At 49.7% G+C, this 21,495-nt stretch overlaps 1 pseudogene; it reads left to right on the top strand.

The window, feature by feature from the left end:
* Nucleotides 1–244: 244 nt before the first annotated feature.
* The window catches only part of LOC149355015 (calsyntenin-1-like), a 489,555-nt pseudogene continuing 468,304 nt past the window's right edge, over nt 245–21,495 (top strand).

The raw sequence follows: 21,495 nt of genomic DNA, 5'->3' as shown, positions 1-21,495 counted from the left end.
GACAATTCCGCATTGCAAGCAAAGCGCCGTGCACGCGCATCTTGTCGAACGACCCGCAAGTCCGAGTACCCAGCATGCCTTGCGACTCGTTCAGATTGGACACCACCTATTGCTGAACGACCCGCAAGTCGGGAGTACCCAGCGTGCCTTGCAAGCAATGTCAAGCTGTGTTGCATTCTTTCATTCCTTTAATTTTTCTTGCCCAGTTATCAAGGCTTGTTCTCAAATTTTCATCACCTTCACCATGCAAATGCTTGAAGAAGCATGTATTGCTTTTTCTGTGCTCCAGGCACTGTCGGAGCCTCTGGATTGGGAGGCAAGCAGTAACCACATTTTCAAAGTGACGGCCTTCGACTGTAGCATCAAACAGAGCCATCCGGTCAATGTCACCATCATGGTCAACAGTGTCTGCAAGGTTGGATGGAAAGTTAAATTCAGCTATAGATATTAAGAGTGCGTGTATCCTTCTTCAGCTTTCTTAACATTAACTTACAACATGTGTGGCATGTGCTCAAAGTAGGATGGAAAGGTAAACTCAGCTATAGATATTAAGAGTGCATGTATCCTTCTTTAGCTTTCTTAACATTAACTTAAACATCTGTGGCACGTGCTGCAGTGTCTGTGGAATAATGTAGATGGGGTGCACTGCACACCACAGCAACCAGTGCAGGTCTCATGTGGAGATATATTTGAGAGCAGACTGTACCAAAGCTGCTAACGTGTATGGTTTCAGCCAAAAATTACTGATTACCATCCACTTGAGTACAGGTTTATGGCTACAAAGGGAAACCATACACACACTTAAATGCATGCATGCATACAAACAAACATTTTGGAATGTCACTGTGGCAAAATTTGCTGCTGACCTGCTGAAGTAGCTGTACATCCTTAAAAAAGTTAGCCAAATGTTTTGGTGCATATGTGTCAATATCACATCAGCCACAACAATTGACGTGTGGAAACCCTTTATTCCTTTTTTCTGTTTGTCTTCTGAAGTACCAGATGCTGCCATCACATTCAACTAACTGACTTGGGTTGGCTAAAAAGCTTTTGTGAAAAAGCATCTTCACAGTGTTAATTTCCCCTTATTTGTGCTCTTGTTTATCAGTGCCTCTAGACTAGGAAGAGTGACGATGTTACAGCAATAATGGTCGTAGTGGCTTCTGCACTAGCTGCAACACAGTGGCATGTTTTGTGCTTGCAGCATGGAGGAGCATGAGGAGTACACACCAGGCTCCGGTCGCCGGGCCCTGTTCCCGGATGCCCTGCTGGAGCTGTGTGAGGGGCCTGTGCACCCGAACAGCTGTCGGCTCGTCTGACTCCGGCCACCCGCCACATGGGCAAGGGTTGTGACTGGAACACCTACTGGGTCGATTCTCGAAGGAAGCTCTACGGTAGCATGCCTGTCGCAAGTTGCACACTTTTCATCATTTTCCAGTGAACATTAACCTCAGTGTCACGGTTCCTGCACAAAATATCATGGCTTGGTTGCTTTCATAATGGTGCAATGGAACTTTATAGTTCCTTCTGATGTTTTGACCAAATTTGTTGGCTCTTTGGGATTTTTTCACTGAATGGTTAGATTTCATCCTAACATCTTCAGGCTACCTAGTGCACCAAGATGTGTACAAATTAATTATTAATGTCCCTCAGTTTCTGCTTTACAAGCTTTCTTCAGACTGTGCCCAGAGGAATCACACTTGGCATTCTCCTTCTTTGCCACATACATGGAAGCCGAGTGCACGCAAGTTCTGCTGACGAACGAAGGTCGTGAGAGTGACCAGGTCTATGAATTGATGGTGCCAGAAATGCTGTGGTCATTCCCGACTATACTGTGTCGCACAACCTAACCAATGTTTTCACTGTGGGCTTCTGGATATGTCCCCGTGCACCCACAGCCCACAACGCCAGCCACCTCAAGGAGCATGTCCTGTGCAGCTCTGATGGCCACCGTAAGTGCGCTGTCACATCCACTTAGTCCAAGTTGCTTCCCTGCTTCTCACTAAACGCTTATTGCATGCTATTGAATATGCACATTTTTGAAAAAAAAATCAGCTTCAACTATATCTCTTGTTATGAAAACTTTTCTACCTAGCAGCATCATTCACGGACAGGACATCAGCATGATTGTACGAGATGTGAGCAGAAGGGTGCAAAGTGGACATATACTTTTGGGTGAAATGACCTGCCAAAACGAATGTGATATTTCCAAAGATGGTTCTATGTAACTATTAAGGTGCTACCTTGGTACAACTCTTCTTCGGTATGAAGACAGCTCATGCAACCGAAAACCGCTCATGCATTTAAGCATTTGCCTCTCCTTATTATGTACTTTCTGCTGTGCTATCTTCCCTTGAATAAGAGTGACCAATTGGCTTGCGACTCTACCTGTCTAGCAAAATTGTCATTGTGTCATTAACGTGTTGTAGTGACCTCATCAACAAGTTGAAATTAGGTGTTTTGCTAATTGGTATTCTTTTCTTACACTTCATTCACATTCATCAGACCTGTAGTCTGATTCAGTAGGGTGTTTACAGTGCATAGTTGGTCAGGCAAAAGGGCGTTCAGCTTGGTATGCTAAGCCCCTATTTCTCCACTTTGCCCAAGTTGTTTACATACTTAAGCACACACATGAAAGTGTTTCAGGGAATAGAAATAGCACTCAGCTACTATTACAAAAGAGGCATTGTATCTGCTGCTTCTGTTTTCCTTGTGCCTCATGCGTTTCATGATCACTCGGCCTCATTGGATTACAATGAGAACAATATGAAAGAAGAAAAATGAGCTCTCCTCATTGAGCTTACATGTGTGTGGCTAATATTCATGCAGGTATGAGCCGGCATCACCCAGTGCTCTTCATCCACAACTGCAGGCTTATCCTGGTGCTGTACCGAGAGCCCACCCAGGAGCAGACCAACAAGTTCACACCAGCTGAGTGGCTCTGGAAGACACCGGAGGTGTGCTGCGACAGGTGGCACCATTATGCATTCTTCGTCAACGTCCTTGAGGTTAGCATCCTTGGCTGCAATCTGCACTACACAATCCATGTACCATCCCTTTAGCTGTGCGTTGCATTGTGGGGGTCAAGTGTGCTGATAAGCACATCAAGTACCTGGTCATGGAATATAGAAATGTGCCTATAATTGGGAGTAGATGTTCCATGTTGATACAGTATCTCCTACTGGGTAGGGCACACAAACAGATCAGTCCAGGGGAAGATGATAAGCTGGCAGTTAATTAGTTCAGACTGGTTTATTGCAGTATTCTTAGAACAATTATTGCAATAGTGAACAGCACTAATTCCAAATGCACTCACTCTAAAGAACGGTTTAAATAAAGCTGGTACATGTAGATTGGCTGGTACCCAGCTAGTACTGAGTGAAGGAGTGCTGATCATTACTAGAAACATTGCATTTAGTATCAAATGTCTTGAGTTGGAACTAAACAGTGCCCAATTAGTCCTTAACGAGTTCAGAATGCACATGGTACAGCTTGATCTACTGTAGCTTTGGATGTTATGTGGACATTCCACAGACTTCTGTGGTCAGTTGGGTTTTGTGGAGAAGCATTCTTTGGGTATTTCAGTGCGACATGGCTCATGCCTTTTAATTCCTGAACTAGTTCAGGCATTTGGATTTTCCTACACTTCCTTTCTGAATGGCAGTATCATTTTGGTTCTGTGTGATGCAGGCTTCACTCTGTGTCGACGGACGGCCCTTTACGGTGACGGCTAACAACCCGGAAATAGTAGACTACTGGCCTCTTTACCAGACCAAGAACATCAACACCACATTTGCTATAGGAGCCTGCTGGCAAGGTATGCTGCCTGTTTTACACTGACGGCCTTAGCGGCTTCCAACAGCATCTACTGTACAGAACATGTTATGTGCATCCACAGAAGGAAATAAAACTTCTCTACAACTTGCTGTAGATTTCCCTGCATTTCCCTGCTATCAGCTTTGCTCGCTATCAGGCATGCTGTTCGACGACCGCCGAGCACGCTTGTTGCTACGCCGCCACGGAGTGATTCAGTTCTTTGCGGGTTCAAATCAGCCCGAATAAAGAGTTTCGTTTTGAAGACATTCTCGCTATGTTCCCGTTCGCCGGACTGCAGTCACCACTACGTGACATCTGGTGGAGGTGCTGACCTGCTATCCAGCTATGCCCCTTACAATGGAATCTAGTGCACAGCCAACGCCCGTGGTGCTTCGCCAGCCCCACGAGCCTCCGTCCTTTCATGGAGAACCACACGAAGATGTATAAGACTGGCTGGACATGTACGACCGTGTGGCAGCGCTGAACGCCTGGGACGACAGCACGAAGCTACGAAACGTCTATTTTGCATTGGATGGCACTGCGAGAACATGGTTTGAAAACCACGAATCCACCCTCACGATCTGAGCGACCTTCATGAAGCAGTTAGTGGGTACGTTCACTAGCGTCGTACGAAAGAAAAGAACGGAGCTCCTGCTGCAGTATTCAGCTTCCAAACGAGACCGCGACTGTGTATGTGCAAAAAATGAAACGCCTTTTCAAGCGCTCCAATCCTGACATGACTGAGGAAAAGAAGCTCAACTTTCTGATGCGTGGCGTAAAGGAGGAACTATTGACCGGTTTGATCCGAGATCCTCCAAAAACAGTCGTCGAGTTCTTAGTTGAAGCTTCCACCATTGAAAAGTCCCTTGACGCCAGAACCCATCACCACAATCGACCACTCCAAGTGTTGACGGCAAGCCGCCCAGAAGATACCCTTGCAAGCGGGGATAAGCTGCAAGGTTTGATATGCGAAATTGTTCGCGAAGAAGTTCGTCGTCTGCTGCCATCCCCAACACAGCAGACGCAGCAGACTCAGGTGGCGTCACTCATGGACATCACCCGTGAAGAAGTGCAGCATGCACTTCTTCACGGATGGTGTCCATCTTCACATGGCGTGGCTCCCCGTCACAGGCGACACCAACGGAAGTTGAAGCTCTGAACTACGCCGCCGCACTACGCAGTCCTGCGCCCCGACGAGACCGACCAAGCCCTCTTCGACAGTCACCAGCTCTACAAGAACGACGACCCCTTGCTCCTGCCCGCTCACCTTACGAGTGAGGTTACGGAACTAGGAAATGCGACCAGTGGAGGACTTCCGACAACCGCCCACTCTGTTTCCATTGCGGCCATGCCGGGCACATACTTCGCCACTGCCCGTACAGATGCATTGGCCTGCGAGGCTTCACCATCGACGCCCCACGACCGCTTCCCGGCCACCGACCATGGGAAATCGACGAGTACCTGTGCAGAGGGGAGTATGTGTCTTCAAGCCGTCTTTCCCGCTCCCCGTCACCGTACACCGCACGATTTGCATCACCGGACCGCAGCTGTCCGAGGAAGGTCCTCTAGCCCCCTTATGGGAAACTAAACAAAGCAACCTGTGGAGGTCAGGTTGCTTGCCAAGGAAACAACGAAGATCCTCCAGCGACCACTCCATGTGAAGACGCCGCACCCACTACGCCGATGCCGTATACAATGAAAACCTCGACCACGACGCAAACCAGCTTCAAAACGACGCCGCCATCAAGAAAAGCTTCGACCAAACGCCCCATCCCCGATTCACATACCTGACGAAGCCGTAACCCGACGCCGAGGACGACGTGTAACTCCAGAGCCAGGACATCCGACTTAGAAGTGGTTATCGATGGCCGGAAAGTCACCGCTCTAGTCGACACAGGAGCCGATTATTCGGTGATGAGCGGACCATTCACTGCGCAACTGAGGAAAGTAACGACCGCTTGGGACGGCCCATAAATTCGCACTGCAGGGGGCCACATCATTACGCCATCAGGACGATGCACAGCGCGAGTGACTCTCAAGGGACATACCTATCCCGCAACCTTCGTAGTGCTACGGCAATGTTCCCGCGAAGTGATCTTGGGCATGGATTTCCTTAATGAGCATCAAGCGATCATCGACCTGTGATCCAAGATGATTACACTTTCCACGGATGAGGCCATCCCGTCGATGAGAACTCCGGATCATCACATTGCGCTCAGTGTCCTGGAGGAACAAGTGAGTGTCCCACCCAGCTCAAGCGTCATCATCACCGTAGGCGCCATGGAAGCGAATAACACTGAAGCCATTATCGAGGGGAACATGCAGTTGCTTCTCGACCAAGGAATCGGCATCGCAAGAGGCATCGCACATTTCCACAATGGACAAGCCGAAGTATTGCTGACTAACTTCAGTGAAGAATACCGACACATTAACAGAGGAATGACGATTGCATTCCTCGACAAAATATCCGACGTACGAGACCTCTTCACGCTATCCGACCCATCCGTAGAAGATTCACCTGACCAAGAGAACTCGCCCACTTTCGACATAAACCCAGCCCTGCCCCGGAACAGACCAGACCAGATTCGCAATCTCCTTCTAAGCTACAGTGAGTGCTTCTCGTCATTACTGAAGGTCCGACAAATGCCTATTGCTAAACATCGCATTATAACCGACCAGCACGCCCGACCTCTCCACCAGAGCCCCTGCCGAGTGTCGCCACGAGAATGACAAGCCATCCTGGACCAAGTGGAAGAAATGCTGCGTGACGACGTTATTCAGCCTTCAAAGAGCCCCTGGGCGACACCTGTTGTTCTAGTGAGAAAGAAAGACGGTGCACTTCGATTCTGCATTGATTACCGCCGCTTGAACAACATCACAAAGACATCACAAAGAAGGACGTCTACCCCCTCCCCCGCATCGACGACACACTGGACCAGCTCTGCAACGCTAAGTATTTCTCATCGATGAACCTCAAGAGCGGCTACTGTTAAATAGAGGTCGACGAGAGAGATCACAAGAAGACCGCATTCATCACTCCAGATCGCCTCTTCGAGTTCAAGGTGATGCCGTTTGGTCTCTGTTCCGCACCAGCGACATTTCAGCGAGTAATGGATACAGTGCTGGCAGTCCTAAAGTGGCAGATTTGTCTGGTATATTTAGATGACGTCGTTGTTTTCGCCTCGAACTTTGAGGAGCACCTGAAAAGGCTTCGAACAGTACTAGACGCAATCAAATCGTCCGGGCTAACCTTGAAGGAAGAGAAGTGCCACTTTGCCTATGGAGAGCTGCTGTTTCTAGGCCACATTGTTAGCAAGGAGGGAGTACGCCCAGACCCGCAGAAAACAGCTGCTATCGCAATGTTTCCACCACCGGCCGATAAGAAAGCTGTGCGCAGATTCTTCGGACTGTGCGCATACTATCGACGATTTGTGAAGAACTTTTCGCGCATCACCGAGCTACTGACCCACCTGACCAAGGCAGATGTGCCATTTAAATGGGAAGCGCCGCAAGTGGAAGCCTTCAAGGAACTTCAGCGTCGTTTACAGTCCCCACCGATCCTCGCGCACTTCGATGAAAACGCCGAGACTGAAATTCATACTGACGCAAGTAGTGTGGGCCTAGGCGCTGTCCTCGTCCAGAAAATTGACAGAGTGGAGAAGGTCATCGCGTACGCTAGCCGTTCTCTGTCCAAAGCCGAAGCTAATTATTCGACAACTGAGAAGGAGTGCCTTGCCATCATCTGGGCTACGTCGAAATTCCGCCCCTACCTGTACAGACGACCGTTCAAGGTGGTCAGCGATCACCACGCACTGTGCTGGCTTGCCAGTTTGAAGGACCCCTCCGGCCACCTCGCTCGATGGAGCCTGCGGATCCAGGAGTTTGATGTAACCGTCGTTTACAAGTCCGGACGCAGCACTCTGACGCCGACTGCCTGTCACGAGCCCCTGTAGATGCACCGCCGCCGGATGACGATGAGGACGCCTTCCTGGGACCCATCAGCTCCAGCTCTCTTGCATAACAGCAACGCTCAGACCCCGACATAAAATGCCTGATCGAATACTTGGAAGGCAAGGTTTCTTCACCCCCCACCTCTTTCAAGCGAGGATTGTCTTCGTTCTGTTTACAGAACGATGTCCTCGTGAAGAAAAACTTTGCAGCCAACAAGACAGCCTACCTCCTTGTTGTACCTATCAGTCTGCGCGGAGAAGTTCTTCAAGCCTCACACAACGAGCCAACAGCTGGACATCTTGAATTTTCTTGCACCCTCTGCCGCATTCAGGACACGTATTACTGGCCCCGACTGTCTGCCGATGTTGCACATTATGTGAAAACCTGCCGAGATTGTCAGCGACGAAAGACCCCGCCAGCCCGACCAGCAGGATTTCTGAACCCCATTGAACCCCCCTCAAGGCCCTTTCAGCAGATCGGCATGGACTTGCTTGGCCCTTTCCCGAAATCAACATCTGGAAATAAGTGGATCATCATAGCGACCGACTACCTGACCTGCTACGCCGAGGCAAAAGCTCTACCGAACGGAACAGCAGCAGAAGTCGCCAAATTTTTCGTAGAGAACATTCTTCTGCGACACGGCGCCATCGATGTGCTCATCACTGACAGAGGAACAGCATTCACGGCGGAACTGACGCAAGCCATCCTCCATTACAGCCAAACCAGCCACCGGAGAACAACTGCATACCACCCGCAGACCAACGGACTGACCGAGCGCCTCAACAAAACCATCGCCGATATGCTCACCATATATGTCGATGCCGAACACAAGACCTGGGACGTCATCTTGCCTTACGCAGTCTTCGCCTACAACACCGCAGTTCAGGAGACCACCCAGATGACTCCTTTTAGGCTCGTCCATGGCAGGGAGGCCACGACCACGTTGGACGCCATGCTGCCGAACGTTACCGAGGAAGATAACGTCGCCGCCTACCTTCAACGCGCAGAAGAAGCCCGAAGACTTGCTCGATTAAGGATCAAAGACCAGTAGCGGACCGATGCCAGACACAACAACCTACGAAGACGCAACACAGAATTCAAGCCAGCAGACCGAGTGTGGGTTTGGACGCCCATCCGCCGCCAAGGATTGAGTGAAAAGCTTTTGCGCCGCTATTTCGGCCCGTACAAGGTTCTTCGTCGCCTAGTTGAATTGGACTATGAAATCGTTCCTGACCAAATGACTGCATCCCAGCGACGCCGCGTACAACCAGAAGTAGTCCATGTCGTACGCCTAAAGCCCTATCATGCACGCTAGAGGACGCCGTGTTTCCACATTCGGTGTTTATTTTTGCACAATCCGTTTTTGATTGTTTATAGCCATATTATGTTCTAAAGCATCGAGTCGATGCTTCTTTGAGTGGGGAGTAATGCCGCAGATCTTTGTAGAGTTCATTTGTAGTATTTGTTTGTTCATGCTTCAAGGCTGCCGACGCGCTGCTTTATCGCTTCGTTTGTGACGTCAGACGCGCCTAGATTTATCTCGATTGATCGCATGTGGACAGAGCCGGTTCTAGTTTGTGCCAGAAGGTTCTTGTAACTTCCTAAGCTTTATCTCGAATGCTCGCTATCAGCTTTAAAAAGAGCACGGCCGACAGCGGCGGGCATTCTGTTCGACGACCGCCAAGCACGCTTGTTGCTACGCCACCGCCGAGTGATTCAGTTCTTTGCGGGCTCAAGTCAGTCCGAATAAAGAGTTTCGTTTCGAAGACATTCTCGCTGTGTTCCCGTTCGCCGGACTGCAGTCACCACTACGTAACAATATAAACAAAGAAAAAGTTACCTGAAATAACGTGAGGTATAACAATTTATTACAGATTAGTTTGGTAGAATTTTTTGCTGCTTTGTTCTATGTCGGTAAACTAGGAGCAGTCATACTACTGCTGGCCTTTTGCTAACATGCCGTTTGTGTATGCATTGAGGTAGCGTTGCATGTTTCATTTCGGCCCTCTGCAACCTTAAAACTCAGCATTCACTTTACATCTCTAACTTAACAGCTGGCTCATTAATTTTTTATTATATTGAATTCTTGACAGATCAAGAGGCCTAAATAAGCTTACTTATGGTAGGGAATATGTTGTTAATGACATCCTAGTCGAAATCAAGAGAAAGAAAAGGGCTTGGGCAGAGCATGTAATGCAAAGGCACGATAACTGATGGTCCTTAAGGGTATTGGAGTGGATTCCAAGAGAAGGGAAGCGCAGCAGGGGGTGGCAGAAAATTAGGTCGGCAGATAAGATTAAGAAGTTCATGTGGAAAAGATGGACACAGCTTGCTGGCACAGGACAGGACTAATTGGAGAGGTATGGGAGAGGCCTTTGTCTTGCAGTGGGCATAGTCAGGCTGATGATGATGGCAATGATGTTGTTACCATTCTGACAAAATAAAGCCACCTCTAAAGCTTGCTAATCTGGCATGCTTCCTAAAGTTGTATCTTGAGAAATATTTTCCCCTAGGCCGGAACTAAAATAAGGTTCTGCACATTGACCCATTTAGTATGTTTAGTGGGACCAGAAGTCAATACAGGTTGGTGAGCGTTTTCAAATCTTTGGTGCAAAATTGGTGATAAACAGCGCCACTGTTTTCTAATCCCATGATGTAAAGCCAACTCTGCTGCCTAAATTCAGCTGGTCATGCAGAGCCTAGCCACATGCATGCCTTGGTGTGCCTTTGAAGCGTGCTGTAGGTCACTGAACAGGCAGAATACAGCAGCCACTACGTTGACTTCACGCACATGCAGCCAAGAACAACAAGATGGAATTCCATTTCCGCAGCTATTGATGGGCCTGTATGTGTTGAGGGAGTGTACGGAATCTCCTGATGTGCTCTCCTTCCTGCATCGCTGCTAGGAGTGGCTTGACATTCCCCCTGCTGATTCACAGGCTGCAGGAATGGCAAGTGGCAGATATTTATGTGGCCTCTTTATTGCTGTCAGCACCATGAATTCTACCAGTAAATAGAGTTGGTTTCCATGGCTTGTGGCAGTCGGTGTGTCCTATGCTCAGTGATCTGGCTTCATGGCAGATGTCTTCCTTGCTGTGTATCGGGGACTGAGATCTGGATGTCGTTAGAGAAGGTATTGTCACATAGTTTGACTTGCATACATTGAAAGGCAAAACTGCTTTTTTCTAGTGCCATACTAAGAAGGTGCTCATGTAATAGTGAGATTTTCAAGAAAGTGGATGCCTTGCTATGGCCTAGGTCTTTTCTGCTTTCTTGAATAAGATAAGGTGGAACAGGGCTGATTTCACATCCCCAGCACTTACTGTGCCAGTCCTTGCAGATCCAATGTCAGGATCTCGGGTTGCTGTTTGTGCAACCAAAAGAAGCTCCATTAAAGGTCACTGGCAGCCACACGAACACAGACTGATTGGACACTGGCACTGTTTTGTTTTTGAGGCAGGTATTCACAGCGTTTGCTGCTCAGTGTGGTCAACTGCAGAGCGAAATTTGAAGTATTCTGACTCCTGGGATTGTCACTCTTTGTGCATTAAAGAAAGTTCTGCCTGTTGGTTTGAGCTGGTATTTTTTGTGATACCTTTGGAATGTCGCGTTCGTTAAAAATAGACAACTTCGTTCAGCGAGTACAAACGACATCCCTTTATTTCAGGTTACATGACACGACTGCCGCCCCAAGGGGCGCTCCTTTGTTTCCCTTTCCCAGCTTGCATGGCTTGTCTTGCCTTCCGACTTGGGACGGTCTTGTTTCGGTTTCGGTTTCGCAACACATTCCCCCCCGAAAATGACTTCAGTCATTTTTGCCTTTTACGTTAATTCTAGAGGATACACGAGTTGGATTGGTCTCTTGAGGGTTGATCCTCCAGGTAGTCAGAAGGCACGATCGCACCTTCCCGTCTCTTCCAGGAAACAGTTTATCAATCCTTGTGGTTTTCCACTGCTGCCGTGGTTGAAGACTGTCACGAAGAAGAATCAAGTCACCTTCCTTGATCGCTTTTCCTTGACGTTCGTTCTGACTCTGCACATTTCGCAGTTCCTCAAGATACTCTCTGGTCCACCTACGCCAGAAAGCTTCTGTGGTCTGCTGGCGTCGGGTCCACAGTCTCTGAAGAGATATGTTGATCTGGTCATCTTCATTTTTCCCCACGCTAGGCAGCGACGTGACACGTCTTCCTGTCAAGAAGAAGGAAGGGCAAAGAGGTTCCGGTTCTTCCGGTCCGTCGTATACATGAGTTAGAGGTCTTGAGTTCAAGACAGCTTCAATTTCGGCCAAGGTCGTTGCTAGCTCGTCGAAGGATAGAAACTTGGCAGCGATAACTTTCTTGAGCGCAAGTTTGGTTGATCCGACGAGTCGCTCATAAAAGCCACCCCACCAGGGGGCGCGCTCTACTATGAACTTCCATTCGATTCGTGTCTTTGCAAAGTAGTCAAGAACCTCCGGTTTCCGGATAGAGTTCCAGAGGTATAAAAGATCTCTGTTGGCTTTCTTGAAGGAAAGCGCGTTGTCACTGTAGATGACTCTGGGTACACCTCTTCTTGAGATGAAACGTCTGAAGGTCATCAAGAACGACTCCGCTGTCATGTCCCTCGCAAGCTCTAAGTGAACTGCCCGTGTCACGGCACAGGTGAACAGCGTAATATAGGACTTGTACAGCGAGTTTTCTCCTTTTACTAGAAGTGGTCCTGCAAAGTCCACCCCTGTGACCTCAAAGGGTTGAGCCTGGGTTACTCGATCATGTGGAAGCGGTGCAGTCACTTCCGATGCTGGACGTGCATTGTAGCGTTGACAGGTTATGCACCCTTTGATGATTCTTTTTACCAGCTGGCGGGCTCGTACAACATGGTACTTCTCTCTCAACTGTACCAAAGTATCCCGTGCTCCCCCGTGAAGTACTTGGAGATGAGCTTGACGCACGAGCAATTCGGCTAGGTGATGTCGCCTCGACAGTACAATTGGATGGCGTTCGTTGTACGGCTTGCCACTCTGTTGAAGTCTGCCGCTTATACGTAGAATACCGTCGTTGTCAACAAACACTGAAGTGTCCCTCAAGGGCGAGTCCGCTGGAAAGCGATCTCCTTTTTTCGCGCACTCAATTTCCCTCTTCAGGTCTTCTCGCTGAGCTTGTCGTATCCAGTATTTCTCGGCATCATCCAGTTCAACTGCCGTCAGTGATCCTTTGTTAGTGCTCAGATGTCGCAGCTTGTTGACATATCGTAATATCCAAGCTGTCACTCGGAAGAGTTTTGTTGCATTGCTGTATCGATCTGGGTCTAACAGCTTCGGAACTTCAGTGGAGCTTGTTGTATGAAGGACTTCCACAATTCGCTTTTCTTCATCGACTGTCGGAATGTTCCTTGGTTGAGAGAAGCGTGGCCAATTGTTTTCAGTCGCCGTCATCCAGGGCGTTCCTTCCCACCAGGTGGAACTCTCAACAAGCTGATCTGCTGTCACTCCCCTGGTCATGAGATCCGCCGGATTCTCGGATCCGGGACAATGTCTCCATGCTGAGGTGTCGGTAAGACGCTGAATTTCTGTTACGCGATTCCTCACGAACTGTTTCCATTGCGAGGGCTCTCCCGTGATCCAATGCAATGCGATTGCCGAGTCGGTCCAGAAATGTGTCACTTGTGGTGGTTCCTTTAGGCTTTTCAGGATGTATCGACTCAGTCTGGCTGCTAAGAGACACGCCATCAATTCGAGTCTCGGAAGAGTCAGTTGCTTGATCGGGGCGACCCTCGACTTGCTAATGAGGATGCTCGAAGTTGCGATGCCATCCGCATCTGTTACGCAGATGTAGGCCACCGCCCCGTATGCCACTGGGCTGGCGTCAGCAAATACGTGGAGGACTGTTCTGATGGCAGGTTCGACTGTGCCTGCTTTGTAGCAGCGTTGCACTTGAACTCTTTTCAATTCGGTTAGTTCCTCGCACCACCGCATCCATTTTGCGTCCAGATCCTCTGGTAGGATGTCATCCCATTCCACGTTTCTTTTCCACAGCTCTTGGAATAAAGCCTTTGCCCGGACTGTGAATGGAGCTAGCCATCCAAGTGGGTCATACAGTCTTGCTGTAGTCTTCAGAACAGACCTTTTAGTACTTGTTCCTGGCTCAGGTAGCTCGATAGACTGTGGGGCGAAGGTGAGGTTATCTGTGCTGGGATTCCACGTCAGTCCTAACACCTTAAGGACCCCTGGGAGGTATCCTAAGTGTCTTGCTTGACAATCATCCGTTGCAAACCGTTCGTTCAATGACTGTTTGTTGGACGCCCACTTGTGGAGTGTCATAGAGGCCGCACTGAAGATGGTCCTAGCTTCTTCGTAGATCTTCAGGGCTCCCTCTTCGTTTTCTGCTCCCGTTAAGAGGTCATCCACATACAAGGAATGCGCCAGCAGTGATGCTGTGTCCGGATACTCTTCTTCCGTATTCTTCAAGTGATGCTGAAGAGTTGCTGTCAACAAGAAAGGACTCGCTGTGGTTCCGAAAGGAACTCGCTTCATTCGCAAAGTCTGCACCTCGCCTGCTGGTCCACTCGTACCTGGCTTCGTATGGTACCACAGAAAGCGCAATGCATCTCTGTCGTTCTCTCTTATCTCTATTTGTGAGAATGCCTTTTCGATATCCGCGACCAAGGCTATTCTGTTGCTCCTGAAATTCAGAAGCAGTGCGACAAGGTCGGCTGTCAAATTCGGACCACTCTCGAGGTTTTGATTCAATGACTTTAACTTCTGTCCATGCGAAGAAGCATCGAAAACCACTCGCAGTCTTGTGGTATTGCTCGTTTCTCGGAACACCGGCTGATGAGGCATGTAGTAGATCAGTTTTCCTTGTTCTTCTTTTTCTACTACTGGTTCAGCTATGTCTTCCATGCAATACTGCCTGATGACTGCGTCGTAGGCTTCCAGTAATTCAGGATTTCTTCGAAGGCGGTTTGTCAGTTGGGACAGGCGTTTTTCCGCAGTCCCCTTGTTGTCGCTTAGATCTATGTTTTGCTTCCAGGGAAGGGCTACCTCGTATCGAGATCCACTACGCCTGATATTGTGTTCGAAAGATTCGAGTAGCTGTTGCCCAACACAGTCGTCGTTATCCGTGACTCCGATAGACTCCAGGGTCCAGAAACGTTCCAAGCAGTTCATAGTCTCACTCTCGGCCAGTGATATGCGGAGGGCGATGGTTTGCATGCTCTGTGAATCAACCATGTTTGCTCCTACAGGTCCTTGAATGCACCACCCAAAGGCAGTCTCGACTGCTCGGAGTTTACCGTCTAGCTGCTTGCTTCGTCCAGTTACAAATTCCCAGTAATGCTCTGCTCCGATGAGGAGGTCGATATCACCTCTTTCGTTATCGCTGGTCCGGTCGGCCGCAGCCAAATGTCCAAGCAGTTCCTTGATCCTGTGTTCAGGAATTGGAATTTGTTGTTCGCATATGATGTCCGTCTCAAGAACTTCGATCGGTTGAATCTTCTTGTTTTGTGCGGTTAGTGACACCAGCACTCTGTTAAAGTCTCGTTCCGATTGGTGTCCACCGAATACGCCAACTTTCAACGTTTGTGTTCCGAGAACTCGACACCCGAGTTTTTCTGAGGCTGGCTTCGTAATGAAGGAACGTTGGCTTCCGCCGTCAAAGAGCGCTCGCAAGTATACCGCTTTCGTTTCACCGGCACACAACGCCGTTGCCGTTTGTAGCAGTACTTCTCGTTTGCGAGTTTCCTTCACGGTAGATTGCAAATTCACTGGGACTGTTGTCACATCGGTTGCATTTGCCTTGACTTTCGGATGAGTAAATTCTGGGTCACACATTGTTGTCGCATGCCGCCCTGCACAGTCACCGCATTTAATGCTGCTTCTGCACTCGTTAGAACGGTGGTTTGGTTTCATGCAGCGGAAGCAGCGTCTTCCCAAACGTAGCATTTTCTTCTTTTCTTCTAGCGAAATGCCAGCACGGCAGGCAGCGGATTCGTGGTTATTCTTCTTGCAAAGAAAACAATTATCTGCTCTTGCTGACTGCTGCAGTACAGCAGCTGATGATTTAAATTTCGTTCCAATGCTCTTCTTGTAACTCCCAGTTGGGTTTAACGTCTTCAGCATTGACACCTGGTGCTTCTTGCCAGTATCTTGCTGAGCAACCAGATTCTCGCGGCTTTGCACTTCAATCCTCAAAAAATCAAGTAACTTCGTGAATAAAGACGGAGTGCCTTTTGTAGCTGTTTCTTTTGGCTGCCCCTGTGCGTCGTCGCTCCGCAGCGCAGATCCAGTTCGTTCCGTGTTCTGTGTTGACGTTTCGGAGGGTTCCTCCCTCGCCACGGCTCGGTGAAACTCGAGCAATGTTTCTTTCGGCAGGGCGCGCTGTACCACGGGGTAGAGGAGCATGCCGTAGGTCTCCTGTTTCTGGCCGAGCGCCTCCAGCCCGCGGAGGTGAGAGACGAGGGCATCGTACAACCGTCGGAGGGACCGTATGTCTTCGGCGTTTCGCACAGGCTCAAGGTCCAAGAGCTTTCGCATGTGCGCTTGCACGATGGTGTCCTCACCGCCGAAGCGTCTTTTCAGCAGCAAGATGGCGTCGTCATAGCACTGGAATGGGGGGGAAGGCCCTTGATCGTTCTTGCTGCTTCGCCAGTCACAACCGATTTTAGGTACCCGAACTTGTCCAAGGTCGTCAGCCGATCGTTCTTGTGAATCATTTGCTCGTACTGTTCCCAAACTTCTTGCCAGGACACATCTTTCCCGTCAAATTTTACGAGCTCTAATTTTGGAAGCTTCACCTGGCAGGTCGTGGTTGCCGCGCCTGCGTCGTTGCTTGGTGATGGCTTTTCTTTCGGCTGCCTCTTTCCTTGGATTTCTTGAATCTCCGCTTGGAGCTTCGCAATGTATGTAACGATCTTGTCGTCATACTCGATGGTTTCGATATAGTCCTGCTCCGCTTCTTCCGCTGGCAATAGCGCCTCGACAGCGGAGTTAGCTTCGTTTATACGGGCCTGCAGAGAGCTCATTCTTGCCAAAAAGACACTGAGTTCCTTTTCGTAGCCCGTGCGGCTTTTCATGCAGGAGTCAATTTCCGTAATGAGTCTAGTCACCTGTGATTGGACAGCTGATCTCTTCGCTTTGTGTCTGTCCATGTCGCTGCACTCGGTAGCACTGGGCGGCGGCTTTGGAGTAGAAATGGGCTTTTTCTTCGGTATTCGTTGCCGTCGCATCCAGGTAGTCGTCTTCGTTAGGTCTCAGGGAATATCCCGGGTTTCGGCACCAGCTTATATTATGTCGCGTTCGTTAAAAATAGACAACTTCGTTCAGCGAGTACAAACGACATCCGTTTATTTCAGGTTACATGACACGACTGCCGCCCCAAGGGGCGCTCCTTTGTTTCCCTTTCCCAGCTTGCATGGCTTGTCTTGCCTTCCGACTTGGGACGGTCTTGTTTCGGTTTCGGTTTCGCAACATGGAATGCATCGTTCCTTTGAGGCTTGGAAGGCTTGGAAGAACAGACTAGCTGTGAGAGCTGTTATTGGCGCGTGCGCGGTACTGTTATGGCTTGTAATGCTCTCATTAGCACCAGATAACATTAAGCTGCCAACTGCAAGCATTTCATGCTTGTGCATCTGCCATTAGCAACAAGAATGGCAATTCTTTCCTTGTGATTGCATGTTTCTGGCCATTCTTTTCATAGTGTTCTTCCAGGACGTGACCTCTGATTCCGAGCAGCAAAGTCACAGTGGCAGCTCGGGACCAGGACACCCTCGATGATCTCGTGTTCCTTGTGGCCTATGTCAATTTGCGTGACTTCCCCACACCTGGTCGTCATACTGTTCTTGTGGCGACTACTGTCATGTAAGTATTTTGTCAATATCCAAATTGTATGTCAAATAGGTACGCAGGGGAAGTCGGCAGGTATTCAGGGATAATCCATGGATATCCGGAATTGGTGCCTTCTTGATGTCCAGTATGTGCATGTGGTATGTGGGTTTTCGGGAACACTGGATGTTTTTTCTGAAGCCAAAATTTTGCAGTTGGTGCATGTAGTTTGAAAATATATTGGATCCTTTCGATCAAACTACATAAATACATGTTCACTGTGCTGTTCTTTTTGAGTTCAGCCAGTATGGGGCGCAAACATATTTCAAACGTTTCTCATTGGCTGGCATGCCATATAGAGCTCACCCAGCAGAAGGCCTCATGGGCCTGCAAACAGTCCAAAGGTGGCAGTAGATAACTGGCGCATTGCACCTGGTTTTAGCTCGCAAGCTGTGCTTAGTCTAGGTAAAGTGTTGCAGTTAATCAAGTTAATCAGAACTTCTCTTGAACAGCAGCTAGGTCATTGTAGACTAGGACAGCACATCAGAGGCCCTAAATGGAGCCTAGTCATTGCATGTTTAAGGAACATTGTTATTCTGTACTGAAATGAAGGCATTTCGAATTTGATGCACTTCTTGAGTGCTGTTAATTTGATTCTTTGATGTTTTCACTATGGATTAAATATTGACGCTAGCGCTACTGAAGACAACGACGTGAGGATATTAAGCAAAAAGGACGAAGTTCGCCACCGTCGGACTGGGCCCCGGACGTTCTTGGGAGCCTTCCAAACCGCCTTGAGCGTTAGCGCGTCTTACACCGACGTGACATCTGGTGGAGCTGCTGGGTACATCTTTCATGTACCGGACGCCCCCATCAAGCCGCGATTCCAGCTGAGGTCGACCACCCCCAGTAGACACGCCCGTTCACCAGGGCAGCCGCCGACTACAAGGCCTATCTCCCGAGTTCGGGCTGCTCCCCGACCACAAGTCAACAAGGAGTGCCGGCGCTGCTGCAATGAATCCTCCAGCATCAACTGTGCCAGTCCTTCTCCACCACCAACGGGATCCGCCGCGTTTCCACGGCCTACCTCATGAGGACGCCGAGGACTGGCTGGACCAGTTTGACCGGGTGGCCACATTTACTTCTTGGGACGGGGACTCAAAGATGCGCCATGTCTATTTTGCTCTGCAAGACTGTGCAAGGACATGGTACATAAACCATGAATCTTGCCTCCAAACATGGGAGACATTCAAAGCAGAATTTCTCCAGGCGTTCACCAGTACGTTTTGCAAGCAGAAGGCCGACCTTCTTCTGCAGAATCGCATCCAACTTCCAAATGAGAGTGTAATGGTGTACGTGGAAGAGATGACACGCCTCTTCTGTCGCGCAGACCCAAGCATGCCGGAGGAAAAGAAGGTGCGATTGCTGATGAAGGATGTAAAGGAGCAGCTTTTCGCAGGCCTGGTTCGGAGTCCACCCACAACAGTAAACGACTTCGTCAAGGAAGCAATCTTCATTGAGAAATCACTCGACATGCAGGCACGGCAGTACGAGCGCACTAACGTATTGATGCAGACCCGTACTGAGGGAACCTCCATGACCTCAGCAGAATCACTGCGTGAGGTCATTCGAGCCATTGTAAGGGAAGAGGTGGTGAAGGCTTTGCAGCAGACCCCTGTTCAGCCACAGATTGCGTCATTTACAGATGTCATTCGTGAGGAGGTCGAACAAGCATTGGGTACGTCGCAGCTTCCGGCAGCCACTCCACCGCCGCCACAAACATTGAGTTATGCTGCCGTCGCAAGCCGTTTCCTTCCGGCCTCGACCCAACGATATGAAGCACCTACACCAGCCGCTCCTCAGCTTCCACCTTCCCAGTTGAACATTGTCTAGCGACCTAGGCCTCGCAGAACTGACGTCTGGAGAACCCCGGACCATCGACCGTTGTGCTACCATTGCGGGGCACCTGGGCACATCTGGCATCGCTGTCCATACAAGGAGATGGGTCTTCGAGGGTTCCCCTTCGGTGCTCCCCGTCCGCTGCCTGGAGAGCGACCAAGGGAGATCGCAGATTACATCTCCCATGCCGACTCCGGCCAGCGTCGCATCTCGCGATCACCATCTCCGCGCCGCTACAGTTCTCCGGGACCCAGCGAGCAGGGCCAGTCTAGAAGTCCCCGTAGGGGAAACTAGACGCGGCAGCCTCTGGAGGTGCGGCTGCTCGACGACAAGAACAAGAGCCTCCAACGCCGCCAGACACATCGCCAATGCTGTGCAACACACCGTCCTCGACGACCCACGAACGACAGCATGTTAAGACAAGCTGACAACCCGCCGCACTTCTTCGTAACCACGACGGTTCTCTTCGACGCCACATCCCTTCGACGCACCAAAGCCGTGATCGGACTCCTTGACTGTACCGCAAGACGCCACCACCGGCCGATTTAGACATTTCAGTAGACGGCACAGCCGTAACTGCTTTAGTTGACACTGGTGCCGATTATTCTGTGCTCAGTAGACAATTCGTCGCTGTGCTCAAAAAGGTTATGACAGCTTGGGACGGCCCGCAGTTACGTACCGCTGGGGGACATTTGATTACGCCGATAGCAATGTGCACGGCTAGGGTCACGGTGCAAGGGCAAACTTTCCTTGCAAAGTTTGTTGTCCTCGCTGATTGCTCTCGTGATGTTCTCCTGGGTATGGACTTTCTAACGGACAACGGAGCCATCATCGACCTGCAGTCCCAGTCCGTCCAGTTTTCAACAGAGAATGCCATTGACACCACAGATGCCCTCCCATCGGTGCTCCATATTCTTGATGAGCAAGTGACCGTGCCTCCCCACTCCAGTATACTGGTGACTGTCGGTTCGCATACCATTCAAGACACTGAAGGTATAGTCGAGAGTAAACAACTTTTGCTTCTTGACCGCGGTATTGCAGTACCTCGGGCGGTCGTGTTTCTGGAAGACGGCAAAGTTGATGTGCTCCTGACTCTTTTCAGCAATGAGCACCAGCACCTGAACAAGGGGCCGACTGTCGCTTACATAGATGCCGTCACTGATACCAAGTGCGCACAAAGCCTGACTCGTGTTTCACGACTGGATCCAGAGGACATAGTCGACGTCAAGTACGACATTAATCAGACATTGCCGCAACAACAACAAGGCATGCTGCGCGACCTGCTTAATCGCTATAGACACACATTTGCGTCGTCTCCGCGTGTCGGCAGGACACACCTTGCTACACATCGCATTATTACAGACGACACGGCGCAACCACTGCGACAGTCACCCTACCGTGTTTCCTCTAGAGAACGCGCCACCATCAGCACGCAAGTAAAGGAAATGCTTGATAAGGGCGTCATTCGACCATCTCGGAGCACCTGGGCCACACCTGTCGTGCTCGTAAAGAAAAAGGACGGAACATTGCGGTTCTGCGTTGATTACCGGTGACTGAATAACATCACTAAAAAAGACGTTTACCCTTTGCCCAGAATCGACGACGCTTTGGATCGTTTATGCAGTGCCAAGTATTTCTCCTCCATGGATTTGAAGTCGGGGTACTGGCAAATAGATGTAGATGAGAGGGGCCTTGAGAAGACGGCATTCATCACTCCAGATGGGTTGTATGAGTTCCAGGTCATGCCATTTGGTCTTTGCTCCGCCCCAGCAACCTTTCAGAGACTTATGGACACAGTACTCGTGGACCTGAAGTGGCACACTTGCCTCGTATACCTGGACGATGTGATCGTATTCGCCCCCACTTTTGACGAGCACCTTCGTCGCCTCGAGGCGGTGCTACAAGCCATAAAATCCTCTGGACTCACTCTAAAAGCCGAGAAATGTCACTTCGGTTACGAGGAGTTGAAGTTTTTGGGTCACCTCGTGAACCAAGAAGGGGTCCTTCCAGACCCTGAAAAAACCGTCGCC

Source organism: Amblyomma mixtum, chromosome 3 (genome assembly GCF_055824585.1).
Source record: "Amblyomma mixtum isolate Tamu chromosome 3, ASM5582458v1, whole genome shotgun sequence".
Lineage (NCBI taxonomy): Eukaryota > Metazoa > Arthropoda > Arachnida > Ixodida > Ixodidae > Amblyomma > Amblyomma mixtum.
The sequence above is the reverse complement of the archived record's forward strand: the minus strand, read 5'-3'. Positions and strand labels throughout refer to the sequence as shown.